The following is a 15,630-nucleotide window of genomic DNA, read 5'->3' as shown; positions in this document are numbered from 1 at the left end:
GGTCAAGAAAAAAATTTCGATGATGGGTCCATTTATTCAAATTTATCACGATTCACTTTTCAATCGTAATAAAAAAGCGTACAGGAATGTTGTTTTCGTTAGATTTTGTAGTTTAAATATATCAGTTATTTGCTGATAATGGTTTAGTGTTGCTAATATATTTTGGTTCTTAATTCAGAGACTTGGAAATAAATTAAATTATAATGGATTTTGAAGACCAAGGTAAGTACTTTCTAAGAGAATTTTATTAACTTAAATATTTTTTTATGAAGCGAGTTACCACAAACATAGTAGGAGCGTTTTTTTGAAAAAAATTAAACTTTGAAATTGCATATCTTTAGAACTCCGCAGATCTCCGCTTCTGTATTTTATAATTTTTAAAAGGTATTATACCAAGTTTAATTTACAACAAGTATCTTACCCCAACAGACCCCGAGGTAGATGATATATAAATTAGAATTTTAAATTGACCAGTAGACTTATTTTTGTTCCATGGATAATTTCTTAAATTATTATACTAATATTTTTTGAGTAACTCTGGAGTGGTAAAAGTGTAACTATAGAGACTCACATGTTCCTCCCGTACTCTATTCCTTTTATTTTTAGGAACAATAAGCCGCAGATCAATATGTGAGAGGTTTTTGAAAATGGGTTTTAATAATAGGTCAGAAGTGGATATTATTGATGAAATTATTTCATTTTTGTGTGATAATAATATTCCTAACATATTATCGAAAAAAAAGCAAATTGAAAATTTTGTTTATAAATGGTCAGAAAAGTGGAGGAAATGTAATTATACTTGGAGCAGTTTTATTTCCAACCATTGTGTCTGGCTGAATAAAAATTTACTTCAAATGTAAGAGAATCAATCTTTTGATGACCCTGGCCCTTCAAGAAGAATTTTTTTTTTTCAGAATTGTCCAAGTCCCAAAAAAATAAAGAGACCAAAGGTGTATATTGCCAAGGAATTAATTTATAATATCTTACAGAAAAAAACATGTTTTTTTTATTTACATAATGCTGCAAATAGCTTTTAATTAATGGCAAAGATTAAAAATCAATTTATTTCTAGAAATTAGAGATTCTTACACCTTGGAAGTTCTGGCATATGCTACAGTTTCTAATTTAAGGAAGATAAAAAAAGAGGAAGACAAAAAAGGAGCATAAAAATGAATTGACGGCAAAAGCATCCAACTAGGGTTTGAATTTCCAGAGAAAGTAGTCGCCACTAAAAATAAGTGAAAATTTACCCGCAGATGACACTCATATGGCAACAGAATATTATTGTCAATCAGATAGTGAAGATGAACTAGAAGAAAGTGGTGGTGAATCATGTCATGAAGAAAATGAGTTTGAAAACTCCATTTAACGCATATTGCAACTTATGTTTTTTTCTTTAATTTAGACCAGATAACCTAATGGGTATTCTTTTTTTGACTAGGTTCGAAGCATTTTTCAAACCTTTTTAAAAACCATAATTTTTGAATAAAATTCATAGAAAATCCACCTTTTTTAATATTTTTATACTAAACAAACATAGTCTGAAATATATTTTGTTTATTCCTTGGACTATCTTTGTCATGTTAATAAATCCATTAGACCTAATAAGTCTAGAATTTGTAATAAAATTAAAAATATCTTATGCGCTACTTTTTGGCAATCTGAACCACTGTGCGTCGCCACGGCGCATTCAGTGATAAAGTGTTCATGTGTTTCCCCATTTTCCCCATAGAATCTGCATTCGCCGTTGTTTCTTAGCTTCAGCCTACTGAGGTGTTCGTTGAGGGCACAGTGTCCTGTTAGAAACCTCGTGACCATCCGAAGATTGTTATTACTTAAATCAAGGAAAATCTTTGATTTTTCTCGGTCATAAGTTCTGAGGAACTTTTTCGAGCGTCTTAGACCGTTGGAGGATTCCCATTCCAGGTTACGGATGGATCCTTGCAGGTTCTTCGGTTCCCGCTTTGAAAACAGAACTTTCTGGTCCAGTTAGTGGTGTGTTCGCTCTTTTTCTAGCTAGATCATTTACTTTTCATTGCCTTCTATCCCTTGGTGAGCAGGCACCCTGACATTGGAGTAGGACTTTAGTTGATCGCGTTTAGTGCTGCTTGACCATCGAGTTTCAATAATCAAGTACTCGAGTTTCAAGCGATTTCAATAATCGATTACTCGATTATTGAATCGAGCGAAATATAGCACGTATTTAAAAATACGGTTTTTCGCCCGTCGCTTGTCGCTTGTTGTACTCGTAACGCCAAGCAGTAAGTTGCGTGCGCAGAGCACATATTCTTTCGGTGATGAATGGCAAGTAGCAATCGACAAGCGATTCGCTCGATCGCTTGCTTGGTTTAGTTTATTTCAAGGCATTGTCTATGTAGGTCGTAAAATTCTCAGATACGCAACGGATAACGTCGTATAAATTTGCTACCTGCAATGTATGTAGAAAATTCGCTCGGCTTTTTATCGCGTATGTCACATTAAAATCGCATTTCAATTTATTTCATTCTAGGATCGCTTGCGTTCGTCGCTCGTAACTCGTCACTTGCATCGCTCGTTCATAATCGAGCGAGTCGGTTATTTCAATAATCGAGTACTCGAGCGAATTTTCGCACCAGTTATCCCTTCACTACTCTAAAGTCTCTCTGACCTATTTTTCATTTCGATATTGCATTATCGATTTAAATCCACAAAAATATATTAATTTAAAAATAAAAATTTGCTTGCAATATCTTTTATACTAATATCTAATTAAATTTTACATACATACGTCTTTATTTCTTCTATTTTATTTCCATTTCCATTTACCATAGTAATTCCTTCAGTATGACTCACCTGTAAAAAGGAAAATTATTTTTTAGAACATTAATTGAAAGTAAACAAAGTCATAGGAATTTATATATTTTTTCAATGCAAATCCTATATTATACTATTATACCGTTAAACAATTTATATTTTGTGTTCAAAACCAAACCAAACCAAACCAAACCAAACAAAGTCATAGGAATTTATATATTTTTTCAATACAAATCCTATATTATACTATTATACCGTTAAACAATTTATATTTTGTGTAAGTGGCATTAATTTTTTACATTTTCACCTGATTCCATAGTAAAATATTGTCTCTGCATAGAAAACTAATATACAGAGTCGGTTTTATGTATGGAAACGGTCGATTATTAGGTAAAATATAGGAGGTACCGCAAAAAGTTAAATATAAAAGTTATAGGGTTTATAAATATCTATTAGCGGGTAATAAATTTTAAGTATACAAGGACGGTCATAAAGTCGTGGCACATCAAAGTTTCATTTTTTAAATGGAACCCCCTGTATATTATTGCATATTTCGGTTCTTCCTTCAGTTCTAAGCAAAAATCGCAATACACAATGTACCTCATACCAACCGTTCCCGTGTTATTGTCTTTTGAAAATATTACTTAACCAAAGATATTTAAACTCAAGAGATACAATTGTTTACCTTTCTCCTTCATCAGCCATTAGTCTATCCTTATTTTCCCATCTCTCTTACACCGAAAACATTTGCCAGATTTACCTGTATATTGGTATTAGTATTCGATTAAATACCACAACCAATTATTTAGTAATAAATAATTTCATTATATTTTTGTAATATATCAACTACATTAATTTGCTAACGTCAATTTTTTCATTTAATGCTTAACTGCTTTACTATTTTAAATTTTATAATGGAATAAAAATATCATGGTCGTGTTTCTTTTAATAATAAAAAGCAGTTTGGCAACGTCAGTTTTAGAAATATGCCGGCGTAGTACAACGTATTTATAGGATGATTGGAAAATCGTAGATTCTCCTTTTGCGATGTTGATATGCGGCCGATCAAGCTCCATATTCTTTATTTGCAGTATTATAGTATTTTTGCGTTATTTTGTGGACTTCTGTGGACATTAATTTGAAAATATGGTGCATTCATGTATTGTGTACAAGAGAGTATATCATTTAAATCCAAATTTAACTTTTCACCGGTAAATACAAATAAGTAGGGTTAGGTATATTACTATATCCTATTCTCTGTAGATCAGAGGCGTACCTAGACATAAAAAAATAGCAGATCTCTATATTATTATATTTTAGGTTTATTTTTTAAAATCATATATTTATTATGTTTTTTAAATTATATATTTATTAATTAAATTATTTACATGGTACATACTAATTACCAATAAGTTAATAACACTTGTTTCCCTTTTAAGAAAGGGTATTGAATGTTAAAATTAAATTTAAGTTCTATAAACCGCCTGTAATTTATAAACAATATCTATTTTATTGGGGTGTACCAAAAGATGGAATTTTGCGGCCTTACTTTTTTGTTGCCGTTACAATTTTATACGGCTTTTGTTTTTAATTTTGGTTGCTATAATGTAAATGGACATCTTTTGACATACATATAACTAATGTTCTTATTACATGAATTTTATGACTTTCTTACATTTTATTGTATTAAAATTACTTATAAACAATATGAATTTTCCTTTGCAAACAAGAGAAAAAAAAAACTAAATATTTATTTAAATAAGAACCGTTTACTAAACAATCACCATTTTATTTTATTTATGATTTTGTAAAATTATCGCTAGACTTTTCTGATGACTGTGTATTATAATATCAAATAATTTTGTTTAGATATACACATATCACCAGTAATCGAATAAAAAACGGCGTCCAGTTGGCTTGAAATGACGATCGATGGCATTTCCTATATAAATTTACATATAAAATGACAGCGATCTTCATTTATAGCCATCGCTGACGCCGTTTTTATTTGATCATACGGTATAATATATACATCTTATATTTTTAGTTCTGATTTACTGTGTTTGAAACATCCCTAAAATGAAAGTAAAAGGTAAATAAATATTGATTTTCTTACTTCTTATTCCCTCATTAATGAACAATTGTGAACTAATAAAAATTATAAGGCACATTTTAAATTTTATTCACTGTTTTTTATTGTAGTTGTAAAATTCATATATATAATAATAAAGTTTTTATTATTTTATATATAAAATATTGTGTTATTAGGTTAAAATAACTATTTTATTTTGTTATTGCTAATATAGTGAACCTCATTCGCCGGAGACGAACTAGGTTTGGAACAAGATATTGAAACTGCATTTACTAATACACCTAAAATTTGATATTTTATTTAATAAAATAAAGTAAAAAACGCTTATTCATTTTTTAATCGTTATTCTTATGTGAAAAGCCATCTTATAATAAAAAATTATGCCGGTTTTTATTTCATTTCGCTATCCTCCCTCAACTTATTTTTTTACAATGCGACAAATATGTAAGATGTAAATTTTATTATTATTTTATTTTAATTTATTATACAATTATTTTTATTTCCTTAAAATACTTTCGGTCGATCGGCACGCCACTGGAAATTGACCTCAAACGTCTAATCTTTGTACACACCTACATTGTTGCCATCGAGCAGATACCCCTATTTCCTTCTCTATCCATTCTCTCTTGCACTCGTTGATTTTCGCAAACCAATGTGTGATGAAGCTTTAGAGCGTTTTATGAATGGATCATTGTATCTCCCGAGTTTAAATATCTTTGTACTTAACCAATTTGATTTAATTAATTTAGAGATAATAAATAGGAGGATAATCTACAAAAAGAAATGAGATCCAATCAAACCAAACCAAACTAAAACAATATTGTTAAATAGATGCTTAAAGAGAGACTAAATAAAATAAACTGACTTGGTTTTACATGAGAATTGTGTTGCGAGGCTTGGCATTTTATTACATTCTATGTTTTGGATGCGATAAGTATTACTTTTTGAAACTTGCAAAGTTTCAAAAGAACTCAGCTATTTTCAATTAATTTTAAAATTTTCAATTAATTTTAAAAATGCTAAATAGGAAATATGCTCCTTTTGTTCAGATCAACCACTCCTTAAAATACTAGCATTTATTTAAGAAACACCCTATATATAATAAAATTCAAAACGAGTGTATTAAGAACGACCTTGTAGTTCAGAAACGAAAACCTAAACTCTCTCCATTGAACTTTACTCTAGTTATCTTCCTCAATCCGCCCAAGCCTGTGAACTAAAATGGAGATAAGAATGGGGATTAGTGGAAACAAAATACCCATCGGGGTGACATTCAAACGTAAGTATATCGTGTAGGGAGTGCGCGGTTCCTCGCTTTGAAACTCGATTCGGTGTCGGCGAAAGTTACGACGGGAACTTCCTCGCGCAAGAAAACGACGTAAACTATTTTCCGGGCTTTTCCGTAATGGATTTCCCCAGCTGGAGTGTTAATTGGGTCGCTCGTTTCTTGGGCTAATTTATTGGGAAGACGTTGTTACATATTATACATTCCTGTTAACTATGGTCTGTACAAGGGCTCGGGGAGGACTTTGACAGACGGTGACAGAAAAATGACGGCCATACGAGTCCATAATTGTGTTTCTAAAAAAAAGGTTTTATTTTTTAAGTTAAGTATAAATAGTTTTATATATAAATGCGCGTTGTTTTAAGGCGCTTTTATTGGATTATTTCACGAATGACAGATCATATTTCAATATGTAGAGATTGTTTTTATATTTTGGTTTTTGTTATAACGTATAAAAAATGTCTATATCTATTTGGCGGATTCATCTCTCCAAAAAATCCTATATGGGTATTTCGCCACTGCAAGAAAATCTACAAAATAAAATAGTTATTTCTTGTAAACACTTCTGTGTTATCCCAAACGGAAACTACTTGTCAGAAGTTAGGTTAACAGATATACAAATTTGCCTAACAGATACGTCTACAAAAACCGCTGACGTTCTGTTAAAATGACATTGTATCAAGTTAAACTTCAAAATTAACAATTACTACCTGATAACAATTACTTAATAAGGTAAAACCAAAAAGCCCCAAACTTTCTGTGTGATTATTCGTTCGGCATTTAACGTTTTATGTAAAACTATGCTATGCTAACTATGCTATGTATTTTTACACAAATGTAGTAGGAAATTAAAGATAAAGGAATATACTATATCCACATTTTTAGCCAACTTCTTTATTTTTAAGATTTCGATGGTCAAACATCAACAAAATATTCCTTATATTTGGACTAAATTTTCTCGAAAATAAAGACATAATTTAAAATTTCATTACAATACGAAAATAGATTGAAGTTTTATGATTACCGTGATATATAATTTATACGGTTTTGTATAGTAAACGCTGCGAATGTTTGGGAGTGATTCATCGCTTGATGAAGTTAGAATCGACACGCGCGTTATCATTTTTATATTAAAAACGTAATTTTTTACCGCAGACGTAGGTTTTTAAAGACCCGGTCTAATCATCTGCCTGCGCTCCTCCTACTTATTCTAAAATGTTAGCGTGATTGACAAATACGATACTATGTCGCGTTTCTTTGATTGATTCGTTTTTGTGCGTCAGTCCATTGGTGTGCTTGCAGTGCGACCAATGGGGCATTCCATTTTATATTTATAACCAAATATATGTTTTGACAAGACTTTGACAGTTAAAACAACAAATTACACCAGATTATATATTGATTATTATATGACTTGAAACACCACGGCACTGGAATTAAGTTTTATGTGACCTTGAACAGATTAGTTCACATGGTAGCGACCGATGAATCACTCCCAAACATTCGTGGCGTTTACTATAACAAATTGCTCGCTATTTTATGGCAAATGCTGAATCTCTGCAAACCTTAATCAATTCTTAATAAAAACACGTGTGTTTGGAATTTTGGGTGTGGCTTAACACTACAGGATCGGGCTAAGCCTTAGGCAGATTTCTGAAATATAATATATCCACACCCGCTTTACCCGACCCCTGACAGCGACCCGAAAGTACAGCGTAATAGAGTCTTAATGCTAAACTTTTAGGAGAACCAAAAAAATCTAGTTTTATCAAAAAGTTCTCCATACCGTTAACATCACAGTCCTAAATTCAAAAGGCAAGCAGTTTCTTTCTTCCAAAATAAAAATTCGCTAGTAACGTTTCATACAGATAGGTACATTTTCTAAACGTGTTTCTAAACCTGATATATAATTCAAGCCATTCTTACCGTGCTCTCATATTCACGTTGTGTCAGTTACGGCGTCGTTCTTACCCGCGTCGTCTATAGCGAGGTGTCAACCAACCTTCCCCTATTTCACAGGAGGCACCCCTTTAATTTTTGCACCTAAATATTAAAGCTTGCTTGGCAAAAATGTAATTTATTCAGAACTTTGGGGATAGAGATCTAGGTTTTGCACCTGAACTTCTTTAGAATTATTTATTTTCTAAATTGTTAAATATCTGATTAGGAAACTGTTTTATTTTCGATTGATACAGTAACAATGTTTGGAATAATTATAAAATAGATTTTATAAGAAAGAAATCAGTTTTTTACACCCTGAATATTAATATTAGCGTCTCAGTCAAAAGTTCAATGAGTAGACTGTACAGAGCGAGTTTTAAATAAGTGCAAATATTTTCAGGGCTGATAGATCTCGATAAATGAAACATATTTTCTCTTCACCGTTTTTAAATTGATATATTACTTTGAAAATTAAAAAAATATACATTTTTCCCTTTAATTTTGAAAACCGCTGCATCTTTTCTGTGTATTCTTTCTTGTAAATTTAATCTACTAATTATGTTGCTACATTATGAAAATATTATCATTTCTAACTAAAAATTTCAAAAAATTACAAGTTTTGAAAAAAAAATTCGCAAAAAACTCATAATCGTGTTTCTGGAGTCGAAAAAAAACTCTTATTCACCCCCTGTGGTATGGAAGTATGAATGTATGCACGTATTAGATAGAAGAACACGCCGAGTTCAGTACTGGATGATCATGTATGGATAGATCACTCTAGTCCATATAAATGAAAAAAAAGGTGACAATGAATAGAAATGTTCATCTGCTCTTTTTTGGCTTTAATAAAATTGTATAATACCGTTTCGATCCTTAAGCTATGGCAAATTCTCGAAAAATCTGCTAGAAAAACACGGTTAATATAGTAAAAGTTAAAGAGCTATTTAGCCTAGCAACACCAAGAATAAAACTTGGGACGACACTATCTGAAAGTTTTGTTGTATCCAAGGGCCTGCGACAAGGTTGCTGCATGTCTCCAGTGATATTTAAAATATGTAAGAATGAAGCACTCAAAAATAAAATAGAGAAAATCGCGCAGAGGAATGGAAATACCTCCTAGCGACAAAATAACTCTGTATAAAAATAAAAGAATTTCATATTTCCATTGTCTTTATTTATTTTGATTAACAAAACATTTCGGTCAGATCACTGACCGTTAAACTAGTTCCTAAAACTACTAAATTTTTATACTGTGGTCAGGCCCCGTGAAAAAGTTGGGTGCAGTCATCCGTGGGGTTGTCCACATAGAATGCCTGTATTGAAGCGTTTTATCATTGGTAGCCATATCGTAGGTATTTCGGTACTAGGATTGCTGAAATGTTATTATTGCTTCCTATAAAAACGGTTTCTTTAAATTTACGCTTTTTTTCAATGAGGTTCCCCGTGGACAACCCGAGCTTCTGACCACTTTATATTGTGCTGTTTTGACCGAACATGGACCGTAATACCTGACTTCATTGTTTCACCTTTTTGTACATGTTTTTTGTGTTCGCTAAGTCGTACATTTAGAGGACGTTAAGTCTCTCCGATATACGACTCACCGCATTCACAAGGAACCTTGTTTGTGTTAGGACGCATCTTAGAGTCGATCCAGATTTGAAGGGAGTTCTAATGTTATACTTTTTGGCTATTCGTTTGATGTTTTCTGACGTTCCTTTTACATATGCAATAGTCAAAAGAGAGAGAGAGCATCCTCCTCAGGTCGATGAACAAGTTTTACAAATTTTGTCCATGGACTTTGCAGAGTAACCATTCTGAAGCAAATCCGTATTAATATTATTTAATTCAATATTAAGTGATACTTTGTCACTCTTCTGACAAAAACGTTGTGTTGCGCGGTATCAAAATAAATAAAGACAATGGTCAAAGTTCGAAATTCTTTTATTTTTAATACTGAATCATTGTCTATTACATTCAAAGCAACTCTGTATAATCTTCACTTTGTAGGTGGTCACGTGGTAGTGGCACAAGATAAGAAAAACCTGCAAAAAACTTTTGAACAAGAATGAGAAATGGGTTTGTGGTTAATATGTCAAAGACCAAATATCTGTCTATAAGCCAAGCAGCAAAAACTAGATGGAAATAAGGACATGCAATAAATACTTCTACTTTGGAACTCAAAGATTATTGAGCGCGAACAGAAAGCAAAATCGAGGAAAGAATAATTTAGGTAAAAAAATCATCTGGTGTGTAAACTCAAATATTATGATCCAAACACATCTCATATGAAGAAAGCATAGTATTTATAATTCCATAATTCCATTAATAGAATAAGATAACGACTTTGGCACTGGAGATGGCAAGACATTATGTATGCCCAGCAAACGATTAAAGATGAAATACAGAGGAAACAACTTATAATGGCATGGGTATGCACAGTCTCTTCAATGGACACCTCAGTAGATTTCAACTAAGAAACAACGATTAATTCAGATTTTGTGGGGAAAATGGGGAAACACCAGAATACCGAGTGACTCGAGACGATAACCATTCGTGCCATAATTAATTTAATAAAATTGTTAAATGGATATAATCAGAAAGAGTAAAAAAATGAAGAAGAATAGCCAACATAGATTGGAGGAATACAAAAATACTAAAATGTTTAAAATATACATATGAAATTTTAGTTTTACATTAGAATACTTATTATTAAGTTACGTATGTCAAAATGCCTTTATTAGATCTTAATAAACAACGTAACCATAGCCGTAAGGTAATTTTCTGTGTTATGGTTCAGTAGACACATCTAAATTTTGCGCCATTCTTTGACTCTTTATTATAACACCGCATGGTATTTAATTGGCATTATTCTGTGATGGAATAAAGAAAGTTTTAACTACAAATTACAAACCACACACAACCCTAACACGATTATATTTCATCACTCTTATTAAACATCGCACGTCCACGTCTAGTTATTACACATCTAAAACACCCGACCCTAGTTATGGCGAAACATCGCGAACTTTGAGAAAAAGTTTTTCTTTTATAAAAGAGCAGATCGGCATGCCGGATGTAGGCGATTTTTTTCCGAAACACGTGCCCGAACTTAATTGAAACATATTTTCTTTTGGCTTTCCCAGAGCGCAACATAAATCAATATGTTTTTTTTTTCTTGGTAATTGCTCTGAATGTCACAATTTTTGATTGTACCTTTCCTAGTCGTTTAATTCGAAAATCTGAAATAAGTTCGCTCACTTCAATTATTTATTTAAAAGAAAGTATTAAATCTACACTATCCGGAAAAATGCTGTACCGCGATATCATTCAATGTCAGATTTTCATTTTATGCAAATATTTTCACAGTGAAGTTTTAGTTTTTAAAGTTCATATAAAATAAACTTTTAGTTACGTGATTAAGCTTGACCGGCACAGCATTGCCCACTTTTACATATTTTCTTTTAATCAAAATATTTTAGGAAACAAAAATAAAACAATTATAAATATATTAACTGACCTTTTTAACAGCACTTAGGGGACATAAACGGCCATTACTACCGCTTTCCCGTTCAAAATATTCTAATAAAGTTGCGGTGATTTTTTTAAGGGTATTAAGCAATCTTGTACCACTTCGCACTAAAAGAGGTTCTAAAAAGAACAAAGTTCGACTGCAAAGCACTAAAGTGCTAAAATGCACTAAACATCTTTAAGCTCTCTTTTTAAGCATTACAATAGTATTTATTTAAACCAAAAACTCGTAATACAACACTAAAGTGTCAAAACGAATGACAATGTCAAGAAATATTTAAATAAATGTGGCAACTTGACATTTTTTACAGCAGAGCTACCACCTGAATCCCCAGGGCGATATTTAAATTCCAGTTAGTCAGCCCGGCGCCGAATATTTCCATGGTTGGCAACAATAAATTTAAAAATTACGTAACTAAAAGTTTAATTGATATGAAATATAGAATGCTATAAGATATTTTATCCGAGTAAATAAAATTTACATTCTAATATTGTATTAGAATGTCACAAATTGTGTCACCAAGGGTTTGTTGAAACACTTACTACAATTTTGCTAAATTGTCTGCACCTCTAAAAATTACTCAACATTGTAACATCTAAAAATAAACGTGAAAATTATTTTAAAATAGTATATTGCTCAAAACTGACTGTACTAAAATTCCCTGTATTGCTTCATATTAACAAAATGAACATTTGAAAATCTAATACTTTTATACTCGTTTTGTATAAGGTTTAGTAAGAATCTTAATTTTTAGTGAACAGGAGGACATACTATAAGCGTTGATTGAAGGAATAAGAAGATGCGCAACCTTATGGGCGATTTCGTGGTACAATTACTGATTAATCCGTAGATTTACGGATTTTGGGTACAGTACGTTAATAACACGGATTTTCTATCGTTAAACAATTTAATATAATATTAATTGGCTTGGAAATGAAGATCGCTGTTATTTCATACGTAAAATATTGTGGTAAATGTAAATAATCGTCATTTCCAAGTCAACTAAATGATTTTTTTCGATCATACGATATATTCAGTACCTATAAAAGAATTTTTATTTTTGTTGTTTATTCTTTTTTTTAGCACGAATAAATTTTCAATACATAAACGCGGATTTTTCATTCAAGGATATTGTCGTTAAACCTATTACAGATATTTCACATTGTAATATGGCAACACTGTCGCTTTCAGATCCACACCGTCTTCGATATGTCTTCACTAATGATATGACCATAATTAGGGCAATTTCGGCTATAACGGTAATTAATTATAATTTTAGAAGATGTTCATAAAATATTTAATCTATAGTTGATTAAAAGAAGTATACCATTAATATTGCAAATTATATTTTATCCTCTCGTTGTATATGTCTATTTAATCTTTTAATTAGGTAACGAGAACTTTGTTTACTCACTTGTTTCGTCAAACTGCTTGATTCTATTTTTGCTTTTTATCAAATCGGTGTGAGAAACTATGAAGCTATAAATTGTTGTTTTGGTAGAGTTGGATATCCGGGAAAGTTGAGTTATTGAATGTTATTGCACCCAACAACGCCATAATTACGGTCTCCTTTACGCGTTTTAGCGTTTTAGCTAGCGATGGGAACTATCGAATGAATTAGACTATCGAATGGTTACTGAATGAATGATTTCAACTATCGAATGGTTTTATTCGAATAAAATCATTCATTCATTTGTATACTAAAGCATAAGTGACAACCTCGCCGTGCGACTAAATGGTTATCATTGCGCCACGAGCCACGACTATCGAATGTTTTTGATAAATGAAATTTAGTATTCATTTGATTTTTGTGTGCGTCAGTGCATTATTAGTTCTTCCAAATTTTTATAACTTCGCCTTGTAAATACTATGCTATTTTTGCGTTTATTAAAATATTTAAAATACTAAAATAGTAGTTTTTTTTTAATTGACGATTGTGTGCGAAGTGGTCAAAATTTTTCCGAAAATTTGTGTAATTTTCGGTAGCCCGATCTTTCAATTATTTAATTTTATATGGTATATTATGGTTAGGTTAGATTGCATTTTTTTAATGGGAAATTTTTAGAAGTAACAATTTTTAAGAGAGATGAGATGAACTTACAATTAATTTTAAAAATACATATTTGTATTTTGGATGTTTTAATAATATGAATTAGTTGAACTTAATAATCATATTTAAGTAATGTGGTTAAGTAAATGTGGTTATTGAACTCAAATTTTGGGGTGAGAAAATTAAATTGAAAGTTTTACACGTGCCAATTTAAAAAAAAAGTTAACAATGTTTGTATTTTGTTTATGCTAATTCTCTTACATGTAGTTTTTTGCGAAGAAATATTTCATTTATTTTTTTAAAGTAAATGCCAGTAAAAGTAAATATTATTTTTAAATAGTAATATAAAGTAATAAAAAGTAATATAAATAATTTTGATTTCTAATTTTTTATTTATATTTTCCTTCCATTACACTGCATGCTTAGAAAATTAATAAATGTTTATATTTCATGATTTTAAAATTTGTTGTTAATATAACAAATTAGCCAACGTTGCCATTTAGAGACTATATTATTTTTAAATAGGATCTAATATAAATACTTTTGACTTCTATTTGTTGTTTATATTTTGCTACTACTTAAAAAAATGTTTATATTATTAAATGATTTTAAATTTTGTTGTTAATAGGTATAACAAATTATTACTGTTATTATTATTTATTAAACCAGTCTTTGCTTAAAAACATTAAAAATCATTTTCCTACATCCAAAATAAAAAGTATTATTGCAGTGTAATAACAGAATATTAATAAAAAAATGCAAAACATTAGACATACTATCCCTAACTAACTAATGCTAAAGAATAATATTCTTTGCTAATACCAACTAATACGAATATATGGCAACAGCGCCCTTCATAATGTATTTTCTGTGTAAATACTAGCACCTCAATAAAAAAAATAATGTGTCCTTATCTTTATTTGACTCCGCAAAAAATCAAAGATGCCGACTTCTTTCATAGCATTGCCACCGACCGTTGTAGGGTTTCTAGGAAAGAAACCTACGTCGCCGGACGACAACTAAAATCCAGTTTATATTTCATTAAAATCGATCCTGACGAATAAATGAATTTGATAAATGAATAAATTTTATAAATGAATGGTTTTGCTGCCAAATTACTAGAATACAATATTTCAAGGCAGATGACGCATCTATTCGATAATTTTTATTCGAATAGTTTTCGACGAATGTTTTCTTACTAGCTATCGAATTATTCGAATGAATTGCAACTACCGAATGTTTCGATAGTATTCATTCGATAGTTCCCACTACTAGTTTTAGCTTTTAACATTTTTTCGGGAATTTTATTATCATTATGGCGCAAACCTTCAACAGCAAAACAAACAACTAAGTGACAGTTTTAAATCTCTCGTTCGCTTTTTCGAATTTATATAACTTAGAAAGCCAGATTGTTATCAGAAAGTTCTGATCATGAAGACTACTTTAATATTGGTACTCCACCAGAACTTACAGAAACTGCAAAAAGAGCAGAAACCAGTTTATTTCCAGAGAAATGTAGGGGGCGATATGAAATAGCATTGAAAGTATACGAAAAATGGTGTGCCGAAAGAAATACTAAGAATATTGCTTCGGAGACAGTCTTGATGGCATATTTCAGCGACATATGGCAAGGCAGAAAAAGCCATCTACTCTTTGGGCTACGTACAGCATGATACGGACAATGCTAGAATTAAGGGAAAAGACTGACATATCAAAATATCACAAACTCGTCGCTTTTTTAAAACGCCAGAATGTAGGCTTTAAGCCAAAGAAGTCTAGCATTGAAGGTAAACAACAAATAAATCTATTAAATTCTTCAGTTATTATTGCTAATCTTCTTGTTTATTTTTGTTGATTTTAGATAAGTATTTAATAAAAATATTACAAGAATATTTTGCTTAATTAAATGAGGCGGTAAATAAGAAAAGCCGAGTGAGGAA

General features: G+C 31.0%; 1 protein-coding gene across 1 annotated transcript in view; it reads right to left on the bottom strand.

Annotated features, from left to right (window-relative positions):
- LOC115890425 (gamma-aminobutyric acid type B receptor subunit 1) overlaps window positions 1–15,630 on the bottom strand; it is a 635,424-nt gene that overhangs the window by 422,097 nt on the left and 197,697 nt on the right. The window lies entirely within an intron of this gene.

Source organism: Sitophilus oryzae, unplaced genomic scaffold (genome assembly GCF_002938485.1).
Source record: "Sitophilus oryzae breed Bouriz unplaced genomic scaffold, Soryzae_2.0 scaffold_864_pilon_pilon, whole genome shotgun sequence".
NCBI lineage: Eukaryota > Metazoa > Arthropoda > Insecta > Coleoptera > Curculionidae > Sitophilus > Sitophilus oryzae.
The sequence above is the reverse complement of the archived record's forward strand: the minus strand, read 5'-3'. Positions and strand labels throughout refer to the sequence as shown.